Raw genomic sequence first — 26,205 nt, 5'->3', positions numbered from 1 at the left:
AAGCTGAGTGACACTGAATGTGAGGCTCAGAACTGCACCCCTGGGCAGCACAGAATGTGAAATACATGAAAGCTGAAACTTAAGGCATCACCACCAGGTTGCTCCAAGCCCCAGCCAACCTGGCTGAAGAACCATCACTGCCCATGGGATGGGGCGGAAATCTGATAAAGGTCCTTGCAAGAGAGAGTGGGATCATGGCAGAGGATAGGCTTTTTTCTCCACTTCACAGACAGGGATGGCATTGATGAGTAAAGGTAAAAATCTCAGCAAGGCAGTGGTAATTTGTTCCTTACCTTTACATACTGATTTTCTTATTAAGGGGAAAAAAAATCAAAAACGAGCGGGTCTTTGCATTGCTCTATCTTGTAGGGCAGAGAGCAAGCTCAGCACGCTTAAGGCTGCAGTCCTCCAAGAAATGTTAAAAACTACAGGTCTTAAAACCCAATTTTTTAATCTTGTAAGTGTCACCAAATATATATTTGGTGGGGGATTTTTTTGTTATTGTTTCCTTGTTTGTCTTTAGTTGTTAGATTGGGTTTTTTTCCAACATTTCCAAGGGGAATGAAGAGAAATTCAGGGTAGAGGATACTCATCCACCATGACAACATACTATCCCTGTCCAAGGAGATTTGCATTTTCTGGACACACACAGACTGCTCCAGGGGAGAAATCCCAGGGGAGGGTTTGGGCATCTGCAGACCTCAGCACCAGTCACTTCCAACTTGGGTCTCGTTTCCTCCATATCATCAGTATCAGTAGAAAAGTGGATCCAAACCAGTGGTTTTTCCAGCCTCAGTCAGATCTTTCTGCTGCTTTCAAGAGGCTCTGAGTCAGGCCATGCTTTGCCACATCAAAAAAATGCTAAAGTTTGACAGAATTGACAGCTCATGCAATCAGAAAATGTCTGCAGAGTGATGGCTTTGAAACTCTGCCTGGCCTCTTGAATTGATGGGCGTGGGCAAAACACCCCAAGCTCTGTGCTGGGCAGAGATGGGCACATTTGCATGGACAGGGGGGCATTTTGCTGAGTGGTCTTGAACTGTCCAGCCAGGAGTTCCACAGCGCTTGATGGAGGGGAGTGGGCTCACTTTGCCACAGGGCAAGGAAAGCCTCTGCTGCTTCACAGTGTCCCAAGTCCTTTTATTTCAGTGTCATGAGTGACAATAAAACAGGATCCAAGCCTCAGCCATAGTGCTGAGCCTGCTGCTCTCTCCAGAGTCACTGGGCTCCACTCACCCTTGGCTGGGGGCCTGGAAAGTCTGGACACTTCTGTCCTGGGTTGAAACAGCCCTTTCCTAATTTGTTACTGGCAGCCCCCAAAAACTGAGACACCATGAGTCACAGCAATGGACAAATTCCACCAACTGGCTGTTTCTAATTTAAAAAAAAAAAAAAAAAAAAAAAAAAAAAAAAAAAAAAAAAAAAGCAGGATTGCAGGGTGCTTTGCATCTTCTGGCTGCTGCCCACAGCTGGTGTGTGGACACCTTGTCTTGCCTGGGAAACCCAGCCCAGTGCCAGCCCACCTGAGATCAAATGATGTGAGTGGAAAATGTGAGGCGCGCTTAAGGATGGAGGGGATGGGTGAGGAACACCCTTTCCTGGAAAGGGACACATCAGACCATTTTGGAATGTTTTGCTACATTGCACAGTTCCCTCTACAGGTCGCAGCAAGAAGCACCGGGCACCCTGGGGATGATTGATGTGGGAAAGAAATGCAAATAAAGGTAATAAAAAGTTAGTGGCCAGCTGAGGAAGGGGCTTTGATTCTGGCTGGGAGGAGGTGTTCTCAGCTGGTTTTTGTGTTGGCTTTGAGAAATCCCTAGCAAAGATTTAGTTTTGGTTTTAAGGTTCTAATATCCCTGATTTTTTATAGATCAGACTGGATGCTAGTGATCTTACACTTCAGGTGTTACCTTAATATGGAAAATCATTGTTATGGATAATAGTTTTCATAATAATAATAATAACAATAATAGGAGTCAGGAATCTCCTCTGAGGTTTTTTGGCCACCATCATGGGACAATTAATGGGTGGCAACCAGTTAAATCCCTTTTTCACATATTTCCCTCCTGCAGGCAGACTCACACTTTCCCGAGGAATTTGAAGGCTGCACCAGCAAAAGACCTGAGAAAACACAACACCATCACTGAGGTGTGAATCTTTCGCCCTGGTGCTTGGCAGGGTGCTTGTGTTGCCACCTCAAGCTTCACAAAGGCTGTAAACTTGACTGATGACAGCAGCTGGCAAAATTCAGCCCACCCAAGGAAAAGAAGCACCTTTGGCAAGCAGAGAGGTCAGTATGATGCAGGCATGTGGTTCTCCATGACACCCCACTCTCCTGAAAACCCCAGCTTTGGTGGGCTGCAAACAGCCAGGGCTGCTTGTGGCACTGCCTTCCACCAAACTTTATCCTGGACAAACATAGAATCTTGTGTTTTATCTGACACCAAAGCATGCATTGTAGTTTTAGTTCGGACAAGTTGCTTAAAGGACTTAGAATACACAGCTGTATGTTTTTGCATGTGTTTTATTCCCAACCATGCCACAAGACAAGGCACACTCCTCCTTCAACTCAGCATCCCCCAGAAGAGCTCCCTCCACATAGAATGGATTTCTCAGGGTGACAATCCCCCTGTGCAGCTTTAAAAGTCTTCAGCACAATCAGAAATGTATGCTGTCTCCTCCCTCAATGGAAAATTAGATTTAATCATGCTTTGTCTGAAAGCAGATGATAACTGAAAAACAGTTCTCTCAAAAAGCATCCCAAGCATCAGCAAACAGGAATTAGTTGTACTGCAGCATGAAGTATCTGGTTTCCCAGCTGTTCTGGCACGTGAACAGACATTTAGTCAAAGAAGTACTCACCCCTTGAAAAAGAGGGCGAGTGGAAATTTTTGGAGGGCTGTTTTCCACCTCTCTGCCCCTTGGATTTCTGACCTGGGCTGCTCCCTGGTGTACACAGTGGTGGGCTCAGAGGGAGGCTGAGGGAGGGGAGGTCTGTCCTCTTTCCCACTGCCACTCCCGGTGTTGTTGCTGGAAACCACACAGCCAAGCACTGGCTGCTCAGCTCCCCCTCCATCCTCAGACCTGGGGCTGGACACTTATATTTTGTAGATAAATGACTGGTAGGGGCTGCTTAGGGAAAGGGATAACACATAAAAATGTCTCATCCATGGAGTTAACAATCAACAAACACCAGTTTAAAGAAGTTGTATACGCCAGCTCTGTGTCCAGGCCAGTGTGTTCGCGAGCCACCGCGGCACTCTTATCACCCATAAACTTTATCTATACACAGGTCCAGCTGCACTGTGTAACCTCCACGACAGCTGGCACTGGGTTTCACAGGTCAGTTATTTTTCTTGTGTGCAAAATCCAGCCTTATCTGCACTTCACTAAACCTCCTCCTAATCATAAAACCCCAGCAGCAGCCAGCCGAGCGCCGGCAGCAGCGCCCGGAGCCAGTGCTCTTGCTACAAAGGGCTCCTCTTTCTGCAAGGATGACCACAGCCTGTTAGGAGAAAGGGCTGAGAATCCATACCACAAATAATCACAGCGATACGACGGCTTTGAAAAGAAATCCATGAAGTGCATTTCCCGATGACATTTCTTTGATTGTTCTTAATTGCGTTTGACTCAGCAGCGCGGACTCCAAATTAATGAGCTCCTGTGGTACCACGGAGTCTGGATTATAAACTCAGACAACAACCAGAGCAGGCATGATAATGAGCCACACGACGACAGTGACGCTTTTCCCCCTCGGCTCTCCCTTTTCTTCCCACCTCCCTCCTGACTTGCAGCAAGAGCAAGGCTGTCTGCTTGCCTTGCTGTGATGGATTTCAATTCCCCGGAACAACCACAGTATTTGTTTTTGGAAGACTAATGTTTTGGAGGAATTATTAAAGAAGGAAAACAGGCTGGCTCCCTCTTGCCTTGCACTTTGATTTCTTAGCAGGGATTGTCCCCTGTGAGTGTTTGCATTACTCCTGGCACTCTTCAGCCCCTGCCCGGGATGGGACACAAGCAATTAAATGCAGTCAATAATGCCTATCCTGAACTTTAAAGCATACTTGATTCTTGCAGAGCAGGACAGCATGATACACACTGATAATCCCTCACAGCTGTTGCACAGTCTTTCTTCTACTTTTTTTTTTTTTCCCTGTTAAAATCTGGTGCTGGACAACACCCTGTGTTTGCCAAGAGCAGAGCTGAGCCCTGGGAGGGTGACAGGTGATGCTGGAAGCAAAGGAGTAGCCCTGAGGTCCCAAGCCCTGCACTTCCCATCACTGCTTGAAGAGCCAGCTGATGGTGATGTAAAAAGCTGCACTTTTTTTGCAAATTGCTTTCCATTTCCCTTGAGCTCAGTGACAAAGGAGATTCCAGGCCACTGAGGGGACCTGAGCTGAAGCTCAGGAGAGGGAGATGAAGCTCATGTGAAATTATGGGCTGGAGTTTTGATTTGTGCTGTGCACCAGGGAACCTCTTTTTTTTCTCAGGACTGTACAGCCCTTGGGACAGGTCTGGTTTACAGCCAGCAGCCTGGTTTGCAGCCAGCAGTCTGGCATGCAGCAGGAATAAAAGAGCAGTTCCTGGAGCTCTCTTTCCAATGGCTTTCCCTTGAAGTTAGCCTAGCTGCCAGGACATTTCTTATTTCGGATGAGCCCTGTCTTTCAGATGAGCTTGTCATCCTAGTCCTTGAAGTTCCTAATCCCTGCCTTGTTTGAAGGGAAGCTGGAGCAGTATCGCATGCAAAGGAAACACCACGGGTTCGGTTTTCCTTATTGTCTGAACCTTGTAAACAGGTTCCAGACACAAATAATGGTTTGTATGTCACGTTCCTCTATCTCAGAGGAACCATTTCTATTCTGCAAACTTTTGCTGATGCAGCAAAATAAGAAAAACAGCCTGGAGGGGAGAAGCAAACGTCCCAGGCTTCTCTTCCTAAACCCAGAGAAAGCTCTGAACGAGAACAGCTGCTCAGCAGAAGTCTCTCCGAACAAGAGTGGTTTAAATTACTAGGATTCAGGCTAATTAAAAGACTATAAAGACATAATTAAAAGAACTGAGACCAAGCTATATTAAATTAGTCCACCAGCCACCTTCCAAGCCATTGCAGAAAGATGCAGATGCTCTTCACCAGTCCAATGCAGCCTGTGCCCTGAATGTGCTGGACAGAGCAGGAGCTGGTGGTGGGATGGACCTGCTGGGGAGATTCCCAAGCAATCCCATCACTGCCAGAGTGGTAGAAAAGGGGTTTGCTCTGGGACAAAGCCAGTTAACCAGGAAGGTGACAGCGAGGTGGTTCAGCCCCAGGGTAATTTCCTCCTTCTCACGTCAGCGCTCTCCCTGTGCGCCTGCAAGGATGGAAGTGCTGCTGGTGGGAAAGCCTCGATTAAAGCACCCTGCTGCTCACAAATGAGCTTTGAGGCACTGCTGGCCCAGGGGTCTGCCCACAGCTCCAGGATGCCTCGGGAATGGCTGCAAAGACAGTGGCATCCCGGTGAGAGTGTGAGGAATACAGCCAGAGGGGGCTGGGAAATGGAAAAAGGGGGCAAGGAGGAGAAATTAAATGAGTGGCAAAGAGAGAGAAAAGGAGGAGAGAGTGGCACACAAAGAAAGAGGAAAAGGAGAGAAAGATGAAAAGAAAAGAAGGCAAGAAAGAAAGAAAAAGGAAAATATTTTTTAAAATAGGAGAAAAAGAAAAATAGAGAGAAAGATAGAAAGAGAAAGAAAGAAAGAAAGAAAGAAAGAAAGAAAGAAAGAAAGAAAGAAAGAAAGAAAGAAAGAAAGAAAGAAAGAAAGAAAGAAAGAAAGAAAGAAAGAAGATAAAAGGAAAAAATAGAAAGATAAAAAGGAAAGAAAAAGAAACAGAAAGGTAAAAATAAAGGAAAATGGAAAGGGAAATAAAGCTAAGAAGAGAAAGGAATTAAAAGAGAATGAGAAAATAGAAAATAAATTTAAAAGCAAAACCAAAAGAAGGAAACCACGAGACAAAGGGAAAGAAAGGGAGAAAAAGGAAGCAAATTAATAGAAAGAGGGAGGGAAGGAAAGAGCAAAGGGCTGTGGATGCTTCCAGCTGTTCAGATACGGCCCCTCCACAGCTGTGCTTTCCATCTCTGTCCTGCTGGGCTGCAGCTCTCCATGGCACATGGAGGGCCCCAGGTGCACAGGGACCATCTGCCATGAACAGCCCCTCTGGCCCGAGGGACATTTCTGGGGTCACCAGCACCTCCTTTCCCCCAGAGGAGGAGGCTCAGGTGAGACCAGAAACCTGCAAAAGTCCTGGCCTGGCCACAGGAGCTGCTGCACCCACATGAGGACAAACTGCAAGACACGAAGATACAAAAACTTCCTTTAAGCAGCAAAAAAACACAAGTGTGTGGTGGCAGATGTGGCCAGAGCTGACTTGGAGCTCCTGCTCACAGCTGCTGAAGAGGCTCTCGATGGTTGCAGCTGCTCACACACCTGGCTCTGCCGGCCAGCAGCAAAAACCTCCAAATGCTTCTTTTCTTTGTGCTGTGTAAGACAAAAGTCGGGAGATTTTCCATGAACTGAGAATTTTAAAAATGCTGTTCAGAGACAAAAGAAGCGCTCTTGATTTTTAGCACTGCTTGGAGAAAGTCCCATTGAGAAACAAGGAAGCAAAATATATTGTGAAGTGTAAAGCTGTGCCACATTGAAGAATTAAAAATGTTTCTTTGAAAGCAGCAAGGATCAGGGTGGTTAGAGTTTTCTGGGATGCTTCTTACAAGGGAAGGAAAGGAATTCATTAGATGTTTGACTACTTTACTTTAGTAAGTAATAAAAAATAATTTTTAAAAAGGACAGAGGAAGAAAATGAAAGGAAAAAATAGAAAATCAAAATAGAGGTTGGACAAAATATACACAGAATCCAGAATGGGTAAGAAAAACCATTGTTGCCTCCCATCTCTCTGTCTCCCTGCTGAAGGCTGAAAGAAGAATCTGTACAAACCCATTGTGACGCAGAATTTACATAACTTTGTAAAAAAAAATTATATATATATATATAAAAACTTTGTAGAGGTTGTGGAAGCCCCATCCTTAGCAATCTTTAAAGCCAGGTTGAATGTTTCCCTGAGCAACCTGGTCTAGTGGAAGGTGTCCCTTCCTGTGGCAGAGGGTTGAAACTGGATGACCTTTAAGATCCCTTCCAACCCAAACCATTTGATGATTCTGTGATTCTACAATTTGTGTCCCAGCCACCCAAACTGGGATGGCACTGGAGTGACCTTGCCCCACACCAGCAAGGATGTGTGGGCTCCAATCCCTCAAGCTCCTCCATGGTGTAGCTATTAAGAAAAATGTTTGAGCCCATCTGACCCTCATCTGTCCTAACAATAAAAACCTGGATAAAGGTGACAGTATTGATCTTATCTCTTACTAGCAGGTAAAGAATTCAACACCACCCACCAGGAGAAGCTGCTTTTGGAGTTGACTCTCCATTGGACAGCAACAAATTCACCCTACAAGGCTGACAGAGGCAGAAAAGTAGTTTTCAGTGTCTGTTCTTCTCAGGGCACTATGAACTTATGAAAAAAAATGGAAAGTGATGAGGGCTGGGGTTCTGAGACCACTGAGAAGAGATTGGGTTGAATTTTCAAAGTATACCCATGTCCTGAGATGGCAATTGATATCCATTTGCTAGTTTCAGGGGTTATTAGACTATTTTGTAATGAAATAGAGGTTTCACTGGTAGAAATATATAACAGTATCCAAGAGATTTCAACATTGGGGTTAAAAAATGAACTGTGTGTGAAAGCCATGCTGAGGCCATGCCATCCTCTTCAGCTGAAGTCAGCTGGAAGGTCACCTTGGTGCCACCCCATGAGTTTCTCAGCTGGTTGTATCAGGCCTCTGGGGGTACAGCTGTACCCACACCCCAGAGTGGGGCAGCAGGAGGATGCAGCCTCTGAACCTGACAGCTTCTTGTTTTATCCATTGCTCCTAATTCCTTTATTATACAAGACAATGAGCCCTCAGTCATCCCTCAGGAAATCTCTGGACTTTGCTTGTATCTCTGTTTGACCATTTATTTTCCAAACTAGAGCATCTCTCCTCCGAGGCCTTCAGTCACTCATGTTACTTTGCAAGGATCTTTTTCAAACATCTTCTTTCCTCTGAGTGCTGTGGGACCAAAATGTCACAAACTATGGACAACAACATCCTAAGCTCCCTCAGAACCTGAATCATCCACTGAGTCAATGTGGATGTACCAGAGACATTTGTAGCAGCACAGTGACATTTTCTGCTCTGTTCTCCACTTTTCCACAATTCTCAGAGTGTGATTTGATTCACAGTGACAGAGATTGTGGCTTGATGCAAACGTCCTGAAAGGTGCCCCATGGTGTGGCCTGAGAAGGCTCAGGGCATGGATCTGTGCCCTTTTCTAGCACCAGCTGGGCCAGTTGAGGTGACTTTACTCAGTTTCCTGTCACTGGCTGCTTTCATCCCCCTGGTAGCTCTGCTGCTCACGCAATGGACCCGTAGTTCATGTTCTCAAGCAGCTGGGGCTTGGCTTAAACCCTTTTAAAACATCAGGTCTTTGCTAACCCATGTTTTTAAGCAGGAACAGGAAAGAGGGTGGAAGTTGCCAGCAGCAGCAGAGGGTGATCCGGATGTTGTATCACTGCTATCCAAGCTGGGACCCCAGCAGACAGAGCAGTAAGGAATCTGTTTGGAGGCTGGAAGCAAAATCTGGTGTTTGTAAGGATCTTATGAACCAGGATGAGCAGCAGGACCATGGCAGTGTCCCCACAGTCTGCTGCCTTCCCAAAGTGTCACCTTCACCATCAGGGTCAGGATGAGTCCCATTCCCACTTTGATTAAGATGCAGAAGTCCCCAGCTACAGATGGGCCAGGAGCACAAGCTGAACTTCCCCAAAACAATAATCAACCACTGACTTGAAAGGAAGGCCCACCTGTCCTCCCCTCCCTGGCTCTGACCGAGAGCAGAGGCACCGGTGCTCTCTCAAAGAAGCTGCACTTGTGATATTTCTGACCCATCTGGAACAAGGATGAACCGTAAATTTCCCTTGACAGCTTAATCTCATTTTATTTCCCAGCTCTATTTTCAGGCCAAAGGGGTTTGGCTTCGCTTCAGAGAAGCATCTGAACCCTCAGAAGCTGCTCCAAACCCAAGTCCTAAATCTGTCAATGGTCACCCTTCGATGGGACTGGTGTCCTCTTGTCACTGCTGTGGTGGACTAAGACACAACACATGGAGTCACAGAGATACTCATCAATACCAACCCTCCATAAAGGTATTTCAAGCCACCACTTGAAGAGGAGGTACCAAGGGTCACAAAAAGGCATGAACTCACTGTTGCTAAAAGGCCAAGAAGCAAATCATCTCTTTGAGACTCTGCTGGGGATGAGAAGATTAATGGATCACCAGCCACCATCAGAGGCACCCATTAAATGCCAGCTGGAAAGGACATGTCCTTGATGGATATCTGGTGGGGTTCCAAGCAGATCACAGAAGGCCTGTGCAGTGAAGGCAAGTGGCAGCAGGAAATTATGATTGCTTATAAATTCCTAAGTCTGTGCTGAAGGGAGATGGAGACCACCGCTGCAGAGCCAGGGCAGGGCTGGCTTTGCATGTGTCTCTGTCCTGGTGGTCTGAAGAACAAAGAAGAAGCCAGGAGGGCGAGCAGACCTTGGGAACAGAGGGAGGCTGCAGCTGTAAAGATGAGCCAAGCTGTCTCTGTCAGCCTGGGAACCAGGGAAAAGAGCTGGGTGGGGAGTGCTGGTTTCACTTCTCAGCGCTTTGTGCAGACACTGCCTTGGTGTTACGGTTTACGTAGGATTGCAGCAACCCCCTCTCAGCAAGGAACAGGCTCCAAAACTTCCTGCAAAAGCTCGGGCCATGTTCTGCCATAATTTGTGCCAGAGATTTCCCTTTCATCTCTTTGGGATGCAGCAGCAGGAGCAGGGCAGGAAGCTCCCACTACCTCTGCAGAAATTGACCCTTGAACCCAAACAAGGTGCAGGTCAGGGAGGATTCATCCTCTTTGGTTTGTATTTCTCTGCCTTTAGGAGCAGAGAAATACACCTTCAGCCCACGGTGGTGATCCCAGAGCCAGCTGGCTGAATTCTGCATATCCAGACTGCACAGACCAGCAGAGCCTGGGCATGGACCAGGCTTCAGCCACGCACCACTTGCCTGACAGAAGGGCCAGCTGGCTTGTCCCAGCCCAGCCAGGCAGCCTCTACATAGCCCACATGATGGACCAGCTCATGCAGCACTGCTGCCACCAGCTCTGTCCCCTCAGGAGCATCATCCTGGACAGTGCATCTTCCCTGTGTACAAGCAGACCCCCAACCAAACCCTCAGCAGCTACAGCTCTGGAGCTGTTCACCATGAGGCTGCCAGGCCTAGACACTCAACAGAGGATTTCAGGCTGAATGAAGGTTTGGGTGGTTTTTCATGAGTAAGGAGAACAACAAACTCTTTTGTGAGTTGTGCAAGAGCTGCCTTTAAGGACACAGCTGATCTTTCATGCAATAGAGAATGGTCTGAGTTGGAAGGAACCCTAAAGCTCATTCAGTTTCAACCCCCTGCCATGGGCAAGGACACCTTCCACTACACCAGGATGTTCAATGCCCTGTCCAGCCTGGCCTTGAACACTGACAGGGATAGGGGAAAACTCCTGTACATGCATTCATCTTCTCCTGTCTCACCAGCATCTGGACGGCTCCTCTGTGCTCCAAGAAGAGAAATCTCAGCTCTCAAGCTTTTAAATTCAAATGTAAACATTATCGCCATACACTTCCCATAAATTCCCATAAATCATCCCCTGGGATTTTGTGTCTGGGTTTCCTTATTTCCTCTTCATATTCCAGTTATTATTTGCTTTGTTGGGCACTTGGGCTCCTGTTCAGGGCTTTTCTTTTCTGGGCTGATTCCTGTAACAGTTTGGCTTCCCAGGGCAGCTGCTTTGCAACAGGGGTCCTGGGGAGCTGTGGGGAACATGATGAGATTCTCATATATATTTTGCACCAGTGTACCTCCTTTGGGTACACTTTGTACCACATAAACCCAGCTCTCAGATTATGAACTCTACAAAGCAAAGCTCATTGAAGTACCCAGAAATGAGTAGTGAGCTTTATCCACCAAAGACATTAAACATGCTACATTTAGTCATTTCACTCACTGGAAATATCTCATCAGTCTGTAACACAGATCCACTTAAATCAACCCTTGAACTGAAGTTCAGGAGAGCAACATCTAGGAAAACAAAGGGAAGAAATTCCCACTTGTAATATGAGCAGCTGCTACAGGCTTCCAAGATAAATGAGCACTCCATAATACAAGAGGCATGATGGGTCTCTGATGTCAAAATGTTGTCAGGGGACAGCAACCTATGAAAGGAATTTTTTTTCCCTTTTGTTAAAAAAGCCATCAAGTGGCTTTATTAGTATAAAAATTCAAGGTCACCAGAGCGTGAATATTTGCCCTTTACCTATTTTGTCTGATTCCTAGAGGCCACGACTGGGGTTTTCATACTGCAACAGTGCACAGGTGTGTTTTGTGAGCCGTGGGCAGCAGAGATTTGCATTTCATTTCCATGTCTGCCAGTGCATGGATGTTTTCCTGAATGCAGAAACGGGGCAGGAGGTCCCATGGCTTGTGGCAGGGTCTCCATCCCAGCAGAGACCCCGCTGCACCCAGGGCAGCCTTGCACAGGGATGGCGGCAGAAGGTACAATTCTCCTTTTATGTTTAATGTCTCCCTCAGCCTGTGTTGCCTCAGCCCGAGGGCTTCTCCTGAAACCCCCTTTGGGGTTTTCGTGTCGGAGCCGCAGCTTCGCAAACCCGGAGCTCCCGAATGTGACACGCCAGCCGTGGGATGCCGGGCACGGCGGGGTCCCCGCGGCTGCCCCACTGACCAGCTGTGCCTCACACAGCCGGGGGTGCCCGCCAGGACCTCGCTGATGCCTTGGGAATGTGCCCCCGGGCCGGCTCCCACCGCAGACACTGCTCCTCACCTGCTGCGGGACACAGGGAACAACACCGGGATATTGGGAACAGGGGAGTGGCACCAGGGCTGGGACTCGCCTGATGATGCTCTGGGGATGTGTGTCTGCTCCTCAGCATCACCTCCAGTGATGAGCCCATCAGTCTCTTAAAATAAATAGCAACGGTAAATAAAAGCAAACCCATTAAATTTTTGTTTGCCTGCTTTTCTTCCATCAGCCATGAAAGGCTCTGCTGCAGCTCTGCCCCTAAACCAGCCAGCGAGGGAAGAACTGTTGTTGACACTGGCTGTGTTGTAATTGGCCTTTAGGGCTGACCCCTTTAATTAGATTAACAGGGGCTGGTTCATTCTTTCTGGGGGCAGAGTTGGGCAGGGACCCCTCCAGGGCCCACTCCCACTGTGCCAGGGATTCCTCTGAGCTTTTCCCTGCAATGCCACACCTCCTGCTGCCCCTGTTCCCAGGGTCCTCTCCTGTGCACCCTCAGAGACATACGGGACAAAGTGGGGAATGGGGTGACATCTGGGCTTGTGCTTCTCCCCACCCCCATTGGCCATTTCCAGGCTAAAGTAAGCTGAGGAGGTCAAAAGCAGTTCAGAAACAGCACAGGAAGAGAATAGGGATGGTGAAGAAGGGGAAGGAGGAGGAGAAGCCCTCCCTGCTCTCCCTCTGCCAGAGGAAATAATTTAGTGTTAAGTGTCACCTCAAAGAGTTAAATCAACCAGAGTACATTGCAAAAAGGCATTTTAGCCATTTCCATAGATAATGGTTAGGTCATGTCAAGATGCTGGCTTTCACGATGCTATCAAGCCATCCATAATTTAATGTTTAAAATGCAACCTTAGCAATACAATTAATACTGTTTTATTAGCCCACAGAGGCTTCATGTAACTACTTAGAGCCATATAACACCAGCCCATCTCACAGCCCCATATAAATTCCTCTGGTAAGATAAACTTTTAGGTCTGCAGTTGCAGGCACTGAAAATCTGCAGAGGCAGCAGAAAGTAAATGGCTTTCCTGTTTGATAGAGTATCACTTTGGAGGAGCACACCTCTGGTTTCTCTGCAGAGAAATGAGTTGGTGCCAAGACCTTGGGGAGGAGGCAAGTATAGGACATACCTTGGGAAGAATCCTAAATCATCTCTTTCTGTCCCTGGGTATCTCTGTCTCCTTCACAGCCACATGGATGTGCACAGACACACACTCACTTTCATGGGGTTTCTCTCTCACATGGAATAGGACTGTTTGTGCATCTTGCACTGTTTTCAAACAAAACCCCTCCCTGCTTGCCTGCTCATGGGCTCCTGACACTGAGGTGCCCCAAACCAGGTGTGCTGCACCTCCAGCCTGGCCATCATGGGCCCCAGCAGGTTTCCTGTCATGTGAGGCAGCTTGAGTTTAGACTCCTGCAGTTTGGAAGTCTCCACCTGAGCCAGCCCTTCCTGCTCCCCTGAGAGGCAGTGCAAGGTGGGAAGCATTTACAGTGTGTTATCCATTTGCCTCACCTCCTTTGGGCCCTGGACACCACTGGCCAAGTGTTTACTGAGGAGCAAGGGCAGCAGCCTGAGATGAAAACATTTTCCTAAACACAGCTGAATCTCACCCTCAAAATCCATTGTTGTTATTTGAGATACCTGTGGAGGTCATACATGCAGGGACATTAGTTGTCCCCAGCAAGGGCCACCAAGCCAGAGGGCTGGCACAAAGTGCACTGGGTCACACGTGCCATGGAACTTGTTCTTTCTGACTTGTGCCACACCTCCCTTCTCTGGTACCTTCATGTGCCTCTTCCCTGCTGTGAGATTGTTCTCTCTGCACCCAGCTGGGACCTCGTGCCAGATCCTGCACAGGGAGGGAACCAGCAGTGCAAAACCCTTCCAGAGACCACAGCAGATGGAAGCTGTAGGAGCTGATGAGGTCCTGGCCAGTACAGTCCTTTTCATGGTTGGTCTTCAGTCAGTTGTGACCCTACACAGTCTCTGGGATTGCCCTGGCTTGGTGTCTCAGTGTAATTCAGCCCAAGGCAGCCCTTTTAAGTGCAAAGGTTTGAAGTGAACCTTGCTCTCCTGCTGAACCCATGCCCGGAGAGCTTCTCACCCATGGACAGAGCCAATCAGGCACATTAGCATGGAGCCAGGCCAGACTAATTGTGCTCTGCTTTCCCTGGGCCTAGTGAGCCTCCCTTTGGCTCGTGCAAGCTGTGGCCATTTCACTTCCACAGGCAAGAAGAGCCCCCAGTGGCATCTGATGAAGCCAGGTTTTCCATGGCCAACACCAGCACCATTTAATCCTCATGTGGGGCTGAGGAGCACCAGGTGCCCCAAAAGCCATCCCTGCCCCAAGGCTCCTCAAAACCAATGCATAAAGAAGAAAAAAAGAAGAAATGTTGGCAGACTGGTATGAGCAATATAGAGAGGAGGTGGCTGATCCAGACACAGAGGTGCTGTGGCAGAGGTGAGGTTTTTGTGGCTCTCAGATCTATGCCCACTGAAACCACCCTATTCTTGTGCTCATCCTCTGCAGGGTGTATCTCAGGAAAAGGCTTGTCTACTCCCTCGGCAGAATAAAAACCCACTCCTGGCACTGTCATCTCCTTGTGTTTAATATTTTCCACATTTTTCTCCCTTAAAACCCTGTTTTCTCTAAATAGGTTTTATCTCTGCTTTTATGTTAGAAATAATTTTTGAGTTTGTCTGGTTGTGAAGAGGCGTCAGAGTCTGGGAACTTAAAAGAAGTCCAAATTTGTAGGTTAAATAAGGATTCTTCCCTTCTCCATCATATCTGCATTAAAGTTTTATTAAATCTCAAGGTCCTACAGTGACCTCAGGGTTTGGGTGGACACAGCTCTGAGTCCAGGTTCTCATCTCCTTTGTCTTCCACACACCCTGATATCCAAAGACAGGGGAATAAAGAGAAGAATTCACTCAAATATGTTTTGCAATTAAAGTAGAGGCACCTATTAAAAAGTAAACGGGCACCCTGCCCCCAAATTTCCTCAGGTTAGGGCCAGGCTCTCTGATTATTCCAGCCTACACTTCCTATGCATTTTAATTATTTTACCCACACTAATGCAAACACACAGAGTGAAGATAGACCAGGCATCCCAAATCAGTTTAATGAATGTCCTCATCTGAGAGGAGGATTCTCTTTCATAATGACTGAGAAGGATGAGAAATATAACTCTCTAGCCTAGCTCCCCAAGAAGCAGCAGGGCCCCAAAGATATGAAAAAAAAAAATGCAAAAAACCCAAGCAATTCATCAGAAGCAGCAGGAGAGAAAAGCTAATTAGAGCTGGAGATGTAAAGAATGAAAAGCTGAGCATGGAGGGCACTTTAGGGAGAAAAAGGAGAGGAGCTCGAAGAGCCACAAGCCTAAATCTGTTGTGTGACTGTTGTGTGAGCCGTAGGATTCACTAAACACCTGCATGAGAAGGAGAGAGCTTGTGCTTCCCACATGCTGGCAGAAAATAATGGCTTTGGGGGAAACACACCTTTCACATTTACAGGTGTTGTTCCTGGAAGAAACCTTCTGTTTCTGCCCTTGCTTCATCTTCCCTTTCTTTTTCCTGCCTCCAAGCAGGCGCTGTTCCTGCCTGCCCTCATTTGCAGGGATGCTGGTGTGAGTGTTTTCCCTCCATCTCCTCCTCTTCCCGGCTGGCTCTGCCCCCTCTCAGCACCAGCACAATCTTCCTTGCTGCAGCAGGGAGGTGAGTTGGGTCAGGCTGGCCCCACGCTCCTGGCACGATGCTGGGGATCTCCTGCACCCTCCAAGGACAGGGAGAGCCAGGACGACCTGCTGTGCTGTGCTGGCTGCAGGATCCGCCCATCACCCGGGGCAATGGTAGGAAAACATCCCTGTGCTCGCTACAGGGGTTGATCCTTGTTCGATGTTGAAATCAGGGCATGGGAAGGACAAAGAAAAACATAAACCAGCCCGTGCTAACCCAGCAGTCACAGTGCTGCCCCTGCAAGGAGCAGCAAAGCTCCAGCGCCCTTTGAGCTGCTGTACAAACAACCAAGCAGGTCCTGCCCCGGAGCACTCCCAGCCTGAGAAGCTGAAGGAGGGAGGGTGATAATCCTTTTCTCCTTGTTTCTCCAAACACAGGCTTTAAGCAGTTCTGTAGCATAGAAATCTGAGGGGTCATGTAGAGGGGATCAGCATGCACCCCTCTCTGCCCGTGGGTAGTATGGATGTGGTTTGTTGGGCTGGTTACAATCACCCTGTGCTGTAGTTTGGCAGATTATTATTTTCCCATGTCTGCTTTAAGCCTGTGGAGCCTTTGAACACCACAGCAGTAAATAACGGAGAGCAGTGGACAGTTCAAGCATATTTCCAGGTTTTTAATGGTGTTAATGCAGAGGTGAGTTCAGACTTCATGGGCTAAAGCTGCCTGGATGTGGCTGGTGTCAGCAGGTCTCACTCCTCACCAGGCAGCAGAACGCCCTCCTTTGGGGCAGGTGCAGACTCACAAGAGAAAACCTACTGTTCACAACAAACCCATCGCTCCTTTTCCCTCACCTATCAGGGGGCACCAACGTCTCCCCAGAGGCATGTGCTCCAATATCAAAACAATTCCCAAAAATCAAGAGTGAGGGCCAGATTTTCACCACCAGCCAGGACCACCACCTTCTGGGCATTCCTGGGCTCTTGATGTTCTTGTCATTTACTTGGCTCTCTGCAACATCAGATCAATGGGATAGGAGCAAGACAGCTGAGCTGGGTGCCTGTCCTCTTCCTTGTCCCTCTTTAACCTGTAGAGGTGTCAGGTGAAATCTCCTCTTAGAGAAAGCTGTCCTGAAATGCTCCTACACGTGGTGAAAGAGGAACGTGCACTTGGTGAAAACAGGGCCCAGCTTTGCAGGGACAGGTCTGGGATATTAGAAGGGCTTAGAGACAGGACTCCTGCAGCATAAATCCTCTCCATATTTTCCATATCAGCAGAGTGTTCCAGATTCAGGTGTTGGCTGCACAAATCCTGGGCTAGTAGAAAGCAATGGATTGCTAGCAAACAAGGGAAAAGCAAGCAGAAAACTTTGGCAGTGGCCATTTAGCATGAACCAGTTTATATTTATGGATATAAATCAGTGTACGGGTTATTTCTTGCCATAGAGGAAATATAGTTTTTGTAGAATATATTTAAGGGAAGACAGACTGTGCCTCTCCCACTGCTGTGCACTTACATTTCTAGTGCCAATAGCCTGGGTCTCACTGTTCAGTGAGAGGAGGATTTCAGGCAGAGAGTTTGATTCTCTTGTATTTAAACTCAGATAAAATCAATTGCATGGGAAATATCCATGCAAGAGAAAAGTGTTCTCCAATGCAGGCTTTAAATCCTGTGTTGGTTTCTTTGCCTCACTTTGCTCTGAACCCACAGCTGTGGATTTTCAGCTTTTTCACTGTGAATCCACATCAAAGTGGTGTCCAGTCCTTTCTAGGAGGGACGTAATTTCTCAATGTCCGATCTCTTTTAACACATGTTTTAACATTAATAGAAGCACATTAAGTGGCATTAGGAAGTGGAGCAGGGGAACTGCCCTACCAGATCATATAACTAATTGCTTTGCTGCTGGTTCTGTGCTTCCTATTCCTGTGACATTCCTTTGAAGTCAGAGTGGGATGCTCTGACATATCTGGTACATCAGGGAGCACTGAAAGGTTACTGCTTCCAAACTAAATAAGAACAGAGGAATGGTTAATTCCCTTTGTCTGGCATCCATCACACAGCAAGGTCAGTGTCACATGTTGGGGGGGATGCTAAACTGGACACGTGTTGTGAATTGGTAGCTACAGGATGCTGTACATCCTCTCAAAACCCCTGGAGTAGAAGCGGTGATGGAAAAAAAAAAAAAAAAAAAAAAAAAAAAAAAAAAAAAAAAGGAAAGAAAAAAAAGCATTAGTGGATTTGCTGTCACTCTAGGGACATGGTTGAGAATGCTTGATGGGACAAGTACATATGGACTTGCAGGTGCAGATTGGCCGTGCTTTGCATAGGATCCTGCCGAGTGCTTGCTGGATAGTTTGTTTGATGCAAGTAGATTTTTCACTTTGCACCAGCCATCTGTCTCCACGGCTGTACTGAAGCATCCCACAGACTCTGTGCTACAGAGCTACAGCACAGCCTTGTCACAGTCATGCTGCTGAAAAACCTCTCGTAACATCTCCTTTGATAGATTTTCACTTCTCTCTCCACCTCGTGCATGAGAACACAGTGCAAACAGACCAAAAAATGCTTTACACAGGGGAACAGTAGCTGAAACAAAGTATTGGGCTAATTTATCTTGGGTTGAGGCAGGTTTTGCAATCTGTAGGATATATCCTGATGTCATGAAAAAGCAACTATAAGGACAAATTAATTTTTTTTCAGCTATACCAACCCTCTATTCCAGAGTAGGCACTCCCTACACACCTAAAACTCATGTCCCCAAGCAGATTATCACATAGACTGTCTATTTAAAACACCACCCCTGAGCAAGACAACTTTTGGAGGAATTCCAAAAGGTTCAGGCACTTGGTTCAAGCCTGAGTGGGTGTTGTGTGGTCTGGCTGTGCACTTGCAGTTAGGCTGGGCTCTTACACATCCTGGTTTTAGCTGTCTTGGAAGTGCCCCAGAAATGACAGAGACACTCAGCTCTGCTAGCTGAAGCCCTCAGCTCCCCACCACTACACAAATGTAGTCACTGGGAAGCACACGAGGGGAGCCAGATGAAATAAATGCAGCACCAAAAGGACCTAATGGCTGATTAGAAAGAGGCGTGGCCCATTCCTCACCACCTAGTCATTAAATTAGGATCAGCTGTCCTGCCAGAAGCAGAGGCCCATTCAGCTGCCAGCTATTGGTAGCGATGCAGGACTTGGCACTGATGCAGCCTCTGGCCTCCTGTGTGTAAGAGATCAAACATGACTGCTGCAAGTGTCCTTTTGGATCCGCTTTCCTGCTGTGCAGCTGGCACTGAATTGTTTGGGAATGAGCCTCAGTCAGATTTTTGTGACAGTTGTTCTTTTTTTTTCCCCTTTTCTCTAGAAAAGGTTCTTGCTGCGTGTTTATCCTCCTGGCTCATACTGGGAGCAGCTGGGGTGACACGGGGAAGGTTGGTGGAGTTCCTCTCAAATCACAAAAACTCTTTTCCAGGATCCTTAAGGTCTCTGTGGCTGAAAACAAAACTCTTGAGTTCAAAGAGAGTTCTTCCCACATAACAGCAGGTTCTCAATAGAAATTAGTAATTTCCCTCCCCAGTTAAAAAAAAAAATAAGAGGCCAAAAGCAGAAAAAGCACCAGGAGATCCCACGTCTGCAGCTTGGTGGGAATGTCTCACCAGGAAGTTCTTGGGAATGTCTCACCTTTTCTTATCCTGGCTGGTGGAGCAGCAGAGTCCCAGTGTGGGGAAAAGAGCCTGAAGCCCAGGCATGTGCTCTGGGAATGCACAAGACACAGAGAGGAAGATGAGCACAAAGCCAACAGGCAGCAGAAAATGAAACCATCTGGCTGCACGGTGTAGCTGGAGTGGGGCCAGCCCAGCCACCCAGGCATGGCAGGCACTCCCATTCCCATGGCAAGGTGAGGGATGTGCCAGGCTGGGATCAGTTAGGTCACATCCCAAAGGGGCACCAAAGCATGTCAGTGCCAGCATCAGGGTCCCTGTCACCACACAAGGGAGGTGGCTGACATGGAGCCCATGCCCAGTGTCACACAGCAGCTTTGCAGGACAGCTGCATAAGCTTCAGGAAGTATGAAGTGATACTTGCCCCAGGACAGCAATTCCAGATGTCCAGGGTGTCTTAGAGCAAAGCTTTAGCTGGGATCCTCTCCTGGCCACACTGAGGAGAAGGGATGGGCTAAGTCATCGAGTTCAAATGTCTTTGGTTTAAACGTGCAGAGCTCCACTGAATTCAATTAGTTTGGGATTATGCCTATCCCTGGAAGAGTCTGTGTCTGTGACAGGACTGAACCCTTACCAAAATGAGGCTTTAGCAGTTCAGCTCAACAGAAATATTGAATTCACCTCTAGTGACAGGTGAGGCAAGATTTGTGCATTGGGTTTCAGAATGCACACACACACAGAGACACTCATACACAATATTTATGTCAGCATTCACCAACCTCATTTTGGAATGGGGATCAAAGCACTACAGTTTTATTGAAATTACTCTGAATTTGTGTATGCAGTTTATTAGTTTGATATCCTTTCTGTGGGATTTGAAGCACCTTGTGAGCTCTGGGAGATTCATGTCCTGAATATGGCACTCAGTAACTTGGTTTGAAAATTCTACAGTAAAGCTGCTAATCCCAAATAAATCTGGTATGTCTTTTCCTTAACCACGTAGAAGGAATCATTGATAGCATCCCCAATGAATCACATGCAACCTGAATTTTTTAATACTCCTGTCAATGTGCACATCGATCCCTTCCCTTCCAGGCAGCCAAGCTGGTATTGCCTTGCATACCACCACGTTTCTCAGGCTGGCTTTCACACCACAGAAATAACTGTTTCTCATTTCCCACTAGACACTTTGGAGTCCAAAACCTCTCCTGCAGGCTGATCCTGCCGAGGGCTGCAGGGGGGGCTGGGGCACCTCGGCATCCTGCAGGAGATGATGAGGAGCTGCCGTGTGAGAGCCGAGTGCCAGCACAGGGGAGATGTGCTGACCTGATTCACCACCCTGATTTGCATGTGCGGTGTTAAGGGAAAACGCTGTATCCTATTAAATTAACAAACTAGCACATTCCATCAGCTGGTTCTCATGCCCTCGAGGCATCCTCTGGAGGTTCCCTCGACATGCCAATGAAACATTCAAACTACAAGACAGCCCAGTCACTTCCCATCCATTTTTTATGGTACCATGGAAACAAAGAGCGCCTGGCAATTCTGTCTTTAGGCTTTCAATAAATCACTCCACAACTGTAAGAGGTACGTGCCTTCAATGCCCCTGTGTTTCGCTTGGCTCCCCTGGGCTAACAGCCTTCTGCCCCCTTTGCCATCTATTCTCTACCCCCTGTCACCCTGTGGCCTCTGCTCCCCAAATAGCCCAAAGGGGTTGGGAGCAGACTGGCTCCTTTCAGCCTTTGTGTTTGCAGACATTGGAAGGAGTCCTGTACATGTGCTGGGATGATGTGAAGCCAGAGCCTTAGAGGCAAAGACAATTTTGCAACAGCTTTTCCAGCCAGAGAGGAGACTGAGGGCCATGGGACAGACTCAGAGACTCCACTGCTGCAAGAGTCACCTTTTGTCCTGCCACTGGGAACAGTCCCCCAGCCATTTCTGGGCTTTGATGTGTCCATCAGAGCAGATTTTCCCTTTTTGAATCTTACAGCCACTCTCACTCTCAGTCAACGTCTGCCTGCGTGCCTGTGTGCAACCTTTTCTCTGCTCTTCAAATATCACCCTCCTGCAGAGGTCAGAGATGTGTGGAGTCCCTCGAGGTTGTATTTGTTGTAGGTACTGCAATGTGAGCAGTCATGGCATGTCCTGGAAGAGAATGGGCTCCTCAGCTTTCCACAACACAGCAGGGAGCAGATGAACAATTCCTCCTCAGGTCCCAGGAGTCAGCGCTTGTGTGTTCGGCCCAGCTAAAGTCTGATCCCTCTTCCTCTCAGAGATTCATTACCTGGGTTGTCCCTGAGATATTCACGAGAAAAGTTTCCTGTGGAAGACTCAGAAAAAGAGAGAAAAAGAAAGAAATCCAGAGCTATGCTTTTTCTGTCCCCCCCTTTGATTGCAGGAGAGCTGAAACCTCCAGCTCCTGGCACCCAGTGGGGAGGAAACCCCCTCAAGCCATATTCAAGATCACTGCCAGATTCATAAGTCAGTTGTTTGGCTGAGTCCAAATTGCAACTGCAGCACCTGAAAGTCAGAGTTAGCCCAGGTTTTTCCAAGGGAGAAAGGTGGAAGTGGTTTCACCAACATGTGCTGCAGCTCAGCAGAAAGCTTCCTGTGACTTTAGCACTGGTGTCTGCTGCAGATGTCTGTGTGCACATTTATGTTATGTGGTTTATCCTGGTCTATACTTACTTCCCCAATTTTTAGTGGTGTTAAGAGTGAGGGCCTCAGCTTGAGCCATCAGTAAGGGATGAATTGGACCTTCCATTGGAAGACAAGTCTGTCAGACAGCATTGCTAAAGGGTGTCTGCATGGAGAGGTGCTCAGCTCAACTGCCTGGCTACTGCCCAGTGCTGATCAGCTCCCATCTGATGGAAATTGACTTCTACCTCCCTTTGATTTCAGAGACCTTTAGATCAGGGCCTTCATTGGTTTTTCATTCCAGTATCTCATGAGGATTAAAGTGCATCCCAAAAAACTAAAACAGGCAAGGGAAGGGAGTGGGTGTTGTGCCAGGCTATCCTGGATCTGCTTGCATTAGGGGCAACAATATTGCCAGAGAGCAAAGGGTCAAAATGAACATTAAACTAAGAAGCTGCTGAAGCAGTGAACAGGGAACCATTTGCAGGAGCTCTGGCTGTGGTGATCCCAGTGAATAAAACATCTCTAAGCTGTGGGTCTCACGTCCCCATGCTGGAATCCCACCAGCTCCAATGGATGAATCCTGTGGCACCAAGGCTGGGATGTTGGGTGGCTCTGCAATAACCCCTTTGCTCCTGAAAGCCACTTTCCCAATTCTTTCCTGATGGCTTAAATTAAAGTCCTATTAAGTTGCTTTCATCTATAAATTGTCGGAATCTCCCTGGACTCCCTTGGCAAGGTAGGATTTGTGCCTCTGCCAGACAAGCCTGGCATATGCAACAGCCGTGAGCTGCTCGTGGGCGCTGGCTTCATTAAATATTAATGGCCTCAACTCCTCTCCAATAGCTAATAATAAAAGGGACCATTTCAGTTTATTCTGACTCAAGTGAAGAGGTTTCCATTCATTGGGAAGCATTCAGTGGTGTTTCTTAAACATTTGAGTCCTGTCTTCCAGCCAGAACCTGCACCACTTGTAAAGTTAAAACACTGTAAGACAGGTGGTGTGATGGGGCTGGTCCCAACTCTCCCTCAGCATGGCCACCTCTGATCAGGCTCCTTCTCCAAGCAGCAGACACAGGGCTTGGGGAAAGCTTGTCCCATCACATCCAGCTCACTCTGCTCCCACACATGCTCACTGGCAAGTCTGTAGCTATTTCTAATTGCCTCTCTCCTCACCTTGAACAAAATGGACTTTTCCAATGAAAAATGTCAACATGCAACCAAAAATAGTTTGTTTTTCATTAATTTGGAGAATTGCTTGCCATAGTGAGTTGGGTTGCTTAAAATTTTAGTTTGCTGTGGTTGGAGGAGAAGGTAAACTTTCCATTCATTATATATGAGGGAAAAGCTCCAAAAAGCACTTGTTAAGCATCTCTGGATCGGAGACACCAAAGAGTTGGGGAAAGGGATTGTGAAGCAGCAAAGCCAGGCTCCATCACATCACAAACCCACTCCAAGTGCTGCTCACCAGCCCCGTCCTCTCACCCTGTGCTGGCAGCTCATCTGCTGCCAGAAACGTCTGTTTGCTTTGGCACACATTTACCTGCATGTGCAATAAATGTTCTCCTAATTCTGAGATCTGGGGAGGAATGGACCATTCCAGGGCATTAATCTGCCTGCTGCATCCCCACAGCCCCCTCTGAGCTTCCCTGCAGCCTGAGCCAAGAGCAGGATGTGACCCCGTGCACTTGCTTGCGGTCCTTTGCTACTGGAGGGGTTATTTCAAGGCTCCCCTTCACCGGCTTCAGATTCCTCTTCCCCTTTTGTACTTTCAAAAGAAAACATCTGTGGAGGGCTCGTCACAACAAACCCCTGCCAGTGTCTGATCTCTTACGATAACACGCTCTAATGAGGTTATAGCTCTCCTGTCTCGCAAGTGTTTCGGGGCTGCTCGGGCTGAATGAGACGGGAGGTAATTAGAGTGACATGCTTTCGTGCTCAGAGAGAATAAAGTAACACAAATTTCCTGAATGGGCAAGAGCAGTTTGGCCTCAGCTGAGGGAAATAACCAGGCAGTGATCTAATTCACTTTACTGTTAATAGATTGTTATCTGCGGAGCCCTAGTGCAAACATGATAAGCTGTAAAGAAATACAGATGAAAGCCAGAGCTCTGAGGGTTGTAGAGATGCACATTCAGCCCAACACTGGTCTCATTGGCCTCAGCCCAGCTCCACTTTCTGCTCATCCCTGGAGCTGGCTGAGGTGATAACACTCGAGTAGGGCTGTGCAATCAAATCTCTTCACGAACTGCGGGATGATTTGGCTCCAGCATCAGTTTGGGAATTCCATGGTGTGCCTTGTGGAGTCTAAGGCACCATGAGAAGAAGTGGAGGCAGGAACTCTCTGTGGGTTCAGGCTTTGACTCTGGCTGTCGTGCCCCACGTGGAGGGGCTGTGTGGTGTCAGTAAGTGATGCTGTGGTTCCCCAGTGAGGTCCCCCAGCTGACTGAGCACGTCTGCCTCAGTGCAGCTGCAGTCACAGCCATCTTCTGGCAAAGCATCCCTTCAATATCATGACTGCAGGCAGAGAGCCCCCCATGCTGACTTTATCTTCCACACTCCTCCCTGTCATGGCCCTGAGATATACAGAAGGCTGCTCCCATGTGCTTTGGAATGACAACACTCCTACAGTTTGTACCAGGGACAAGTTGCAGTTAGAGAACCAGGGTGAAAGTGGGTCTCTGAGTGTCCTCTACCTCCACGAACAAGAAACCAGTCCTGGTGTGCACCAATTTGGCCAAAGTACTTTGTCTGGATTCCATAAGCATGCCAAGCCATTGTCAATCACATCCATGATGTGATTCTCCTTGAGTTTATCACCCTTGTGTCCAGCCAAGCCAGCTGCTAGCACAGACACACCATGCCCTGCTCATGCATCAACTCTAATTGTAGCTCTTCCTTGTCCTGGTATGAAACTTCCTACCCTTCCAGCTGCGGGAAGCTCAGGACATCCATGGGGACCTGGAAATTTGGTGCCAGCGCCCAGAGTGAGGATGAATCTCTGCATGACCAAGGTGATGCAGGGAGGGGATCCACTGGGGTCTGCTCAAGCATGCAATGATGCAGAGTGTAGTGGACAAGCTGAGCAGCAGCAGAATCCTTCCTCGTGGTTGTGGGGTGAGGCATCACCCTCACACAGCCTTTCTTTCCATAACCTCCATACTGCTCTGGCCTTACATGTAATACACCATGTCTTTTATTCATTTTTTCTTTCCTCAGGCAAGAATGCTGTCAGCTTCCCAGGCAGGTTTGAATGTGTCAAAAAATGTAATCTCTTCAGCCAGATTTAGCCTACTTTTGGAAAGCAAGTGTACTCTGATTGCTGCATCCCTGACAGCTTCATTAGAGCTGAGAGAAGCCCAGCCCTGCCTGCCCCATCTCTCCTCAGCCAGCATCCAGCTATTGGAAAAACAACAGCACAGCTCCTTATGGTCACTCTCCTCAGCATTTCCAGGAGTTGTTGGGTCCCTCCAGGCCTCATTTCCCCACTTGTATCACAGAGAACCTGTGGTCTTTTCTTTCCAGTCCTACCCAGTTTGATGGCAAAGCCATGATGGGACTGGAAAGATCCCTGCTGCAGTTTTACATCTCCCTGCCACCCCACTGGAGCCTCCAAATGTGCTGCACTCCAAACATGAGTATGTGCTAACCCTCCACACGCTGCTTTTCCACTCCTCTTGTACAGCAATGGGGAGCCAAGGCTACAAACCTGATAATAAATGTGGGGCTGCCCAAACAGCACCAAACTTGGTCAGCTGAGGCATATCCCCAACAGGTCCAGTGGTCAGCCAGGCTATTAGAATCACAGTCTGGCCAAGCTCTGGCCATTGAACTCTTGCCACAAAGAGTTCAGGCTGATGTTTGACCCAGGGACATGTCCTTGACAGGTAGTTTGGATGCAGCCACCCTGGCTTGAAGAGGAGGAGAGTTATGTAAGCTCTGTAAGCTGCTGTCTGTGCCCATGAGCAAGCTATTTTTATTTTATTTTATTTTATTTTATTTTATTTTATTTTATTTTATTTTATTTTATTTATGTATTTATTCTACTTAACTAATTTTATTTAACTGTATAGACTTAGCCCTGGCCATTCTTCAACTCCTCCTCAGAATGCTGCTTTTGCAGTAATGTCATGCCAAATGCATGGGGAGCAGCCTGACTTCCACTGCAAGTGCCAAGAGGGAGTGGAGGAGGCACAAACCAGCTCTCACTCAGCTGGAGAGTTTACTGAAGGCTGCAATCTTCCAATTGCTTG

This window comes from Zosterops lateralis (assembly GCF_965231275.1).
Source record: "Zosterops lateralis genome assembly, chromosome: 1".
In the NCBI taxonomy this organism is placed as follows: Eukaryota; Metazoa; Chordata; class Aves; order Passeriformes; family Zosteropidae; genus Zosterops; species Zosterops lateralis.
This window is presented reverse-complemented; position numbering follows the sequence as displayed.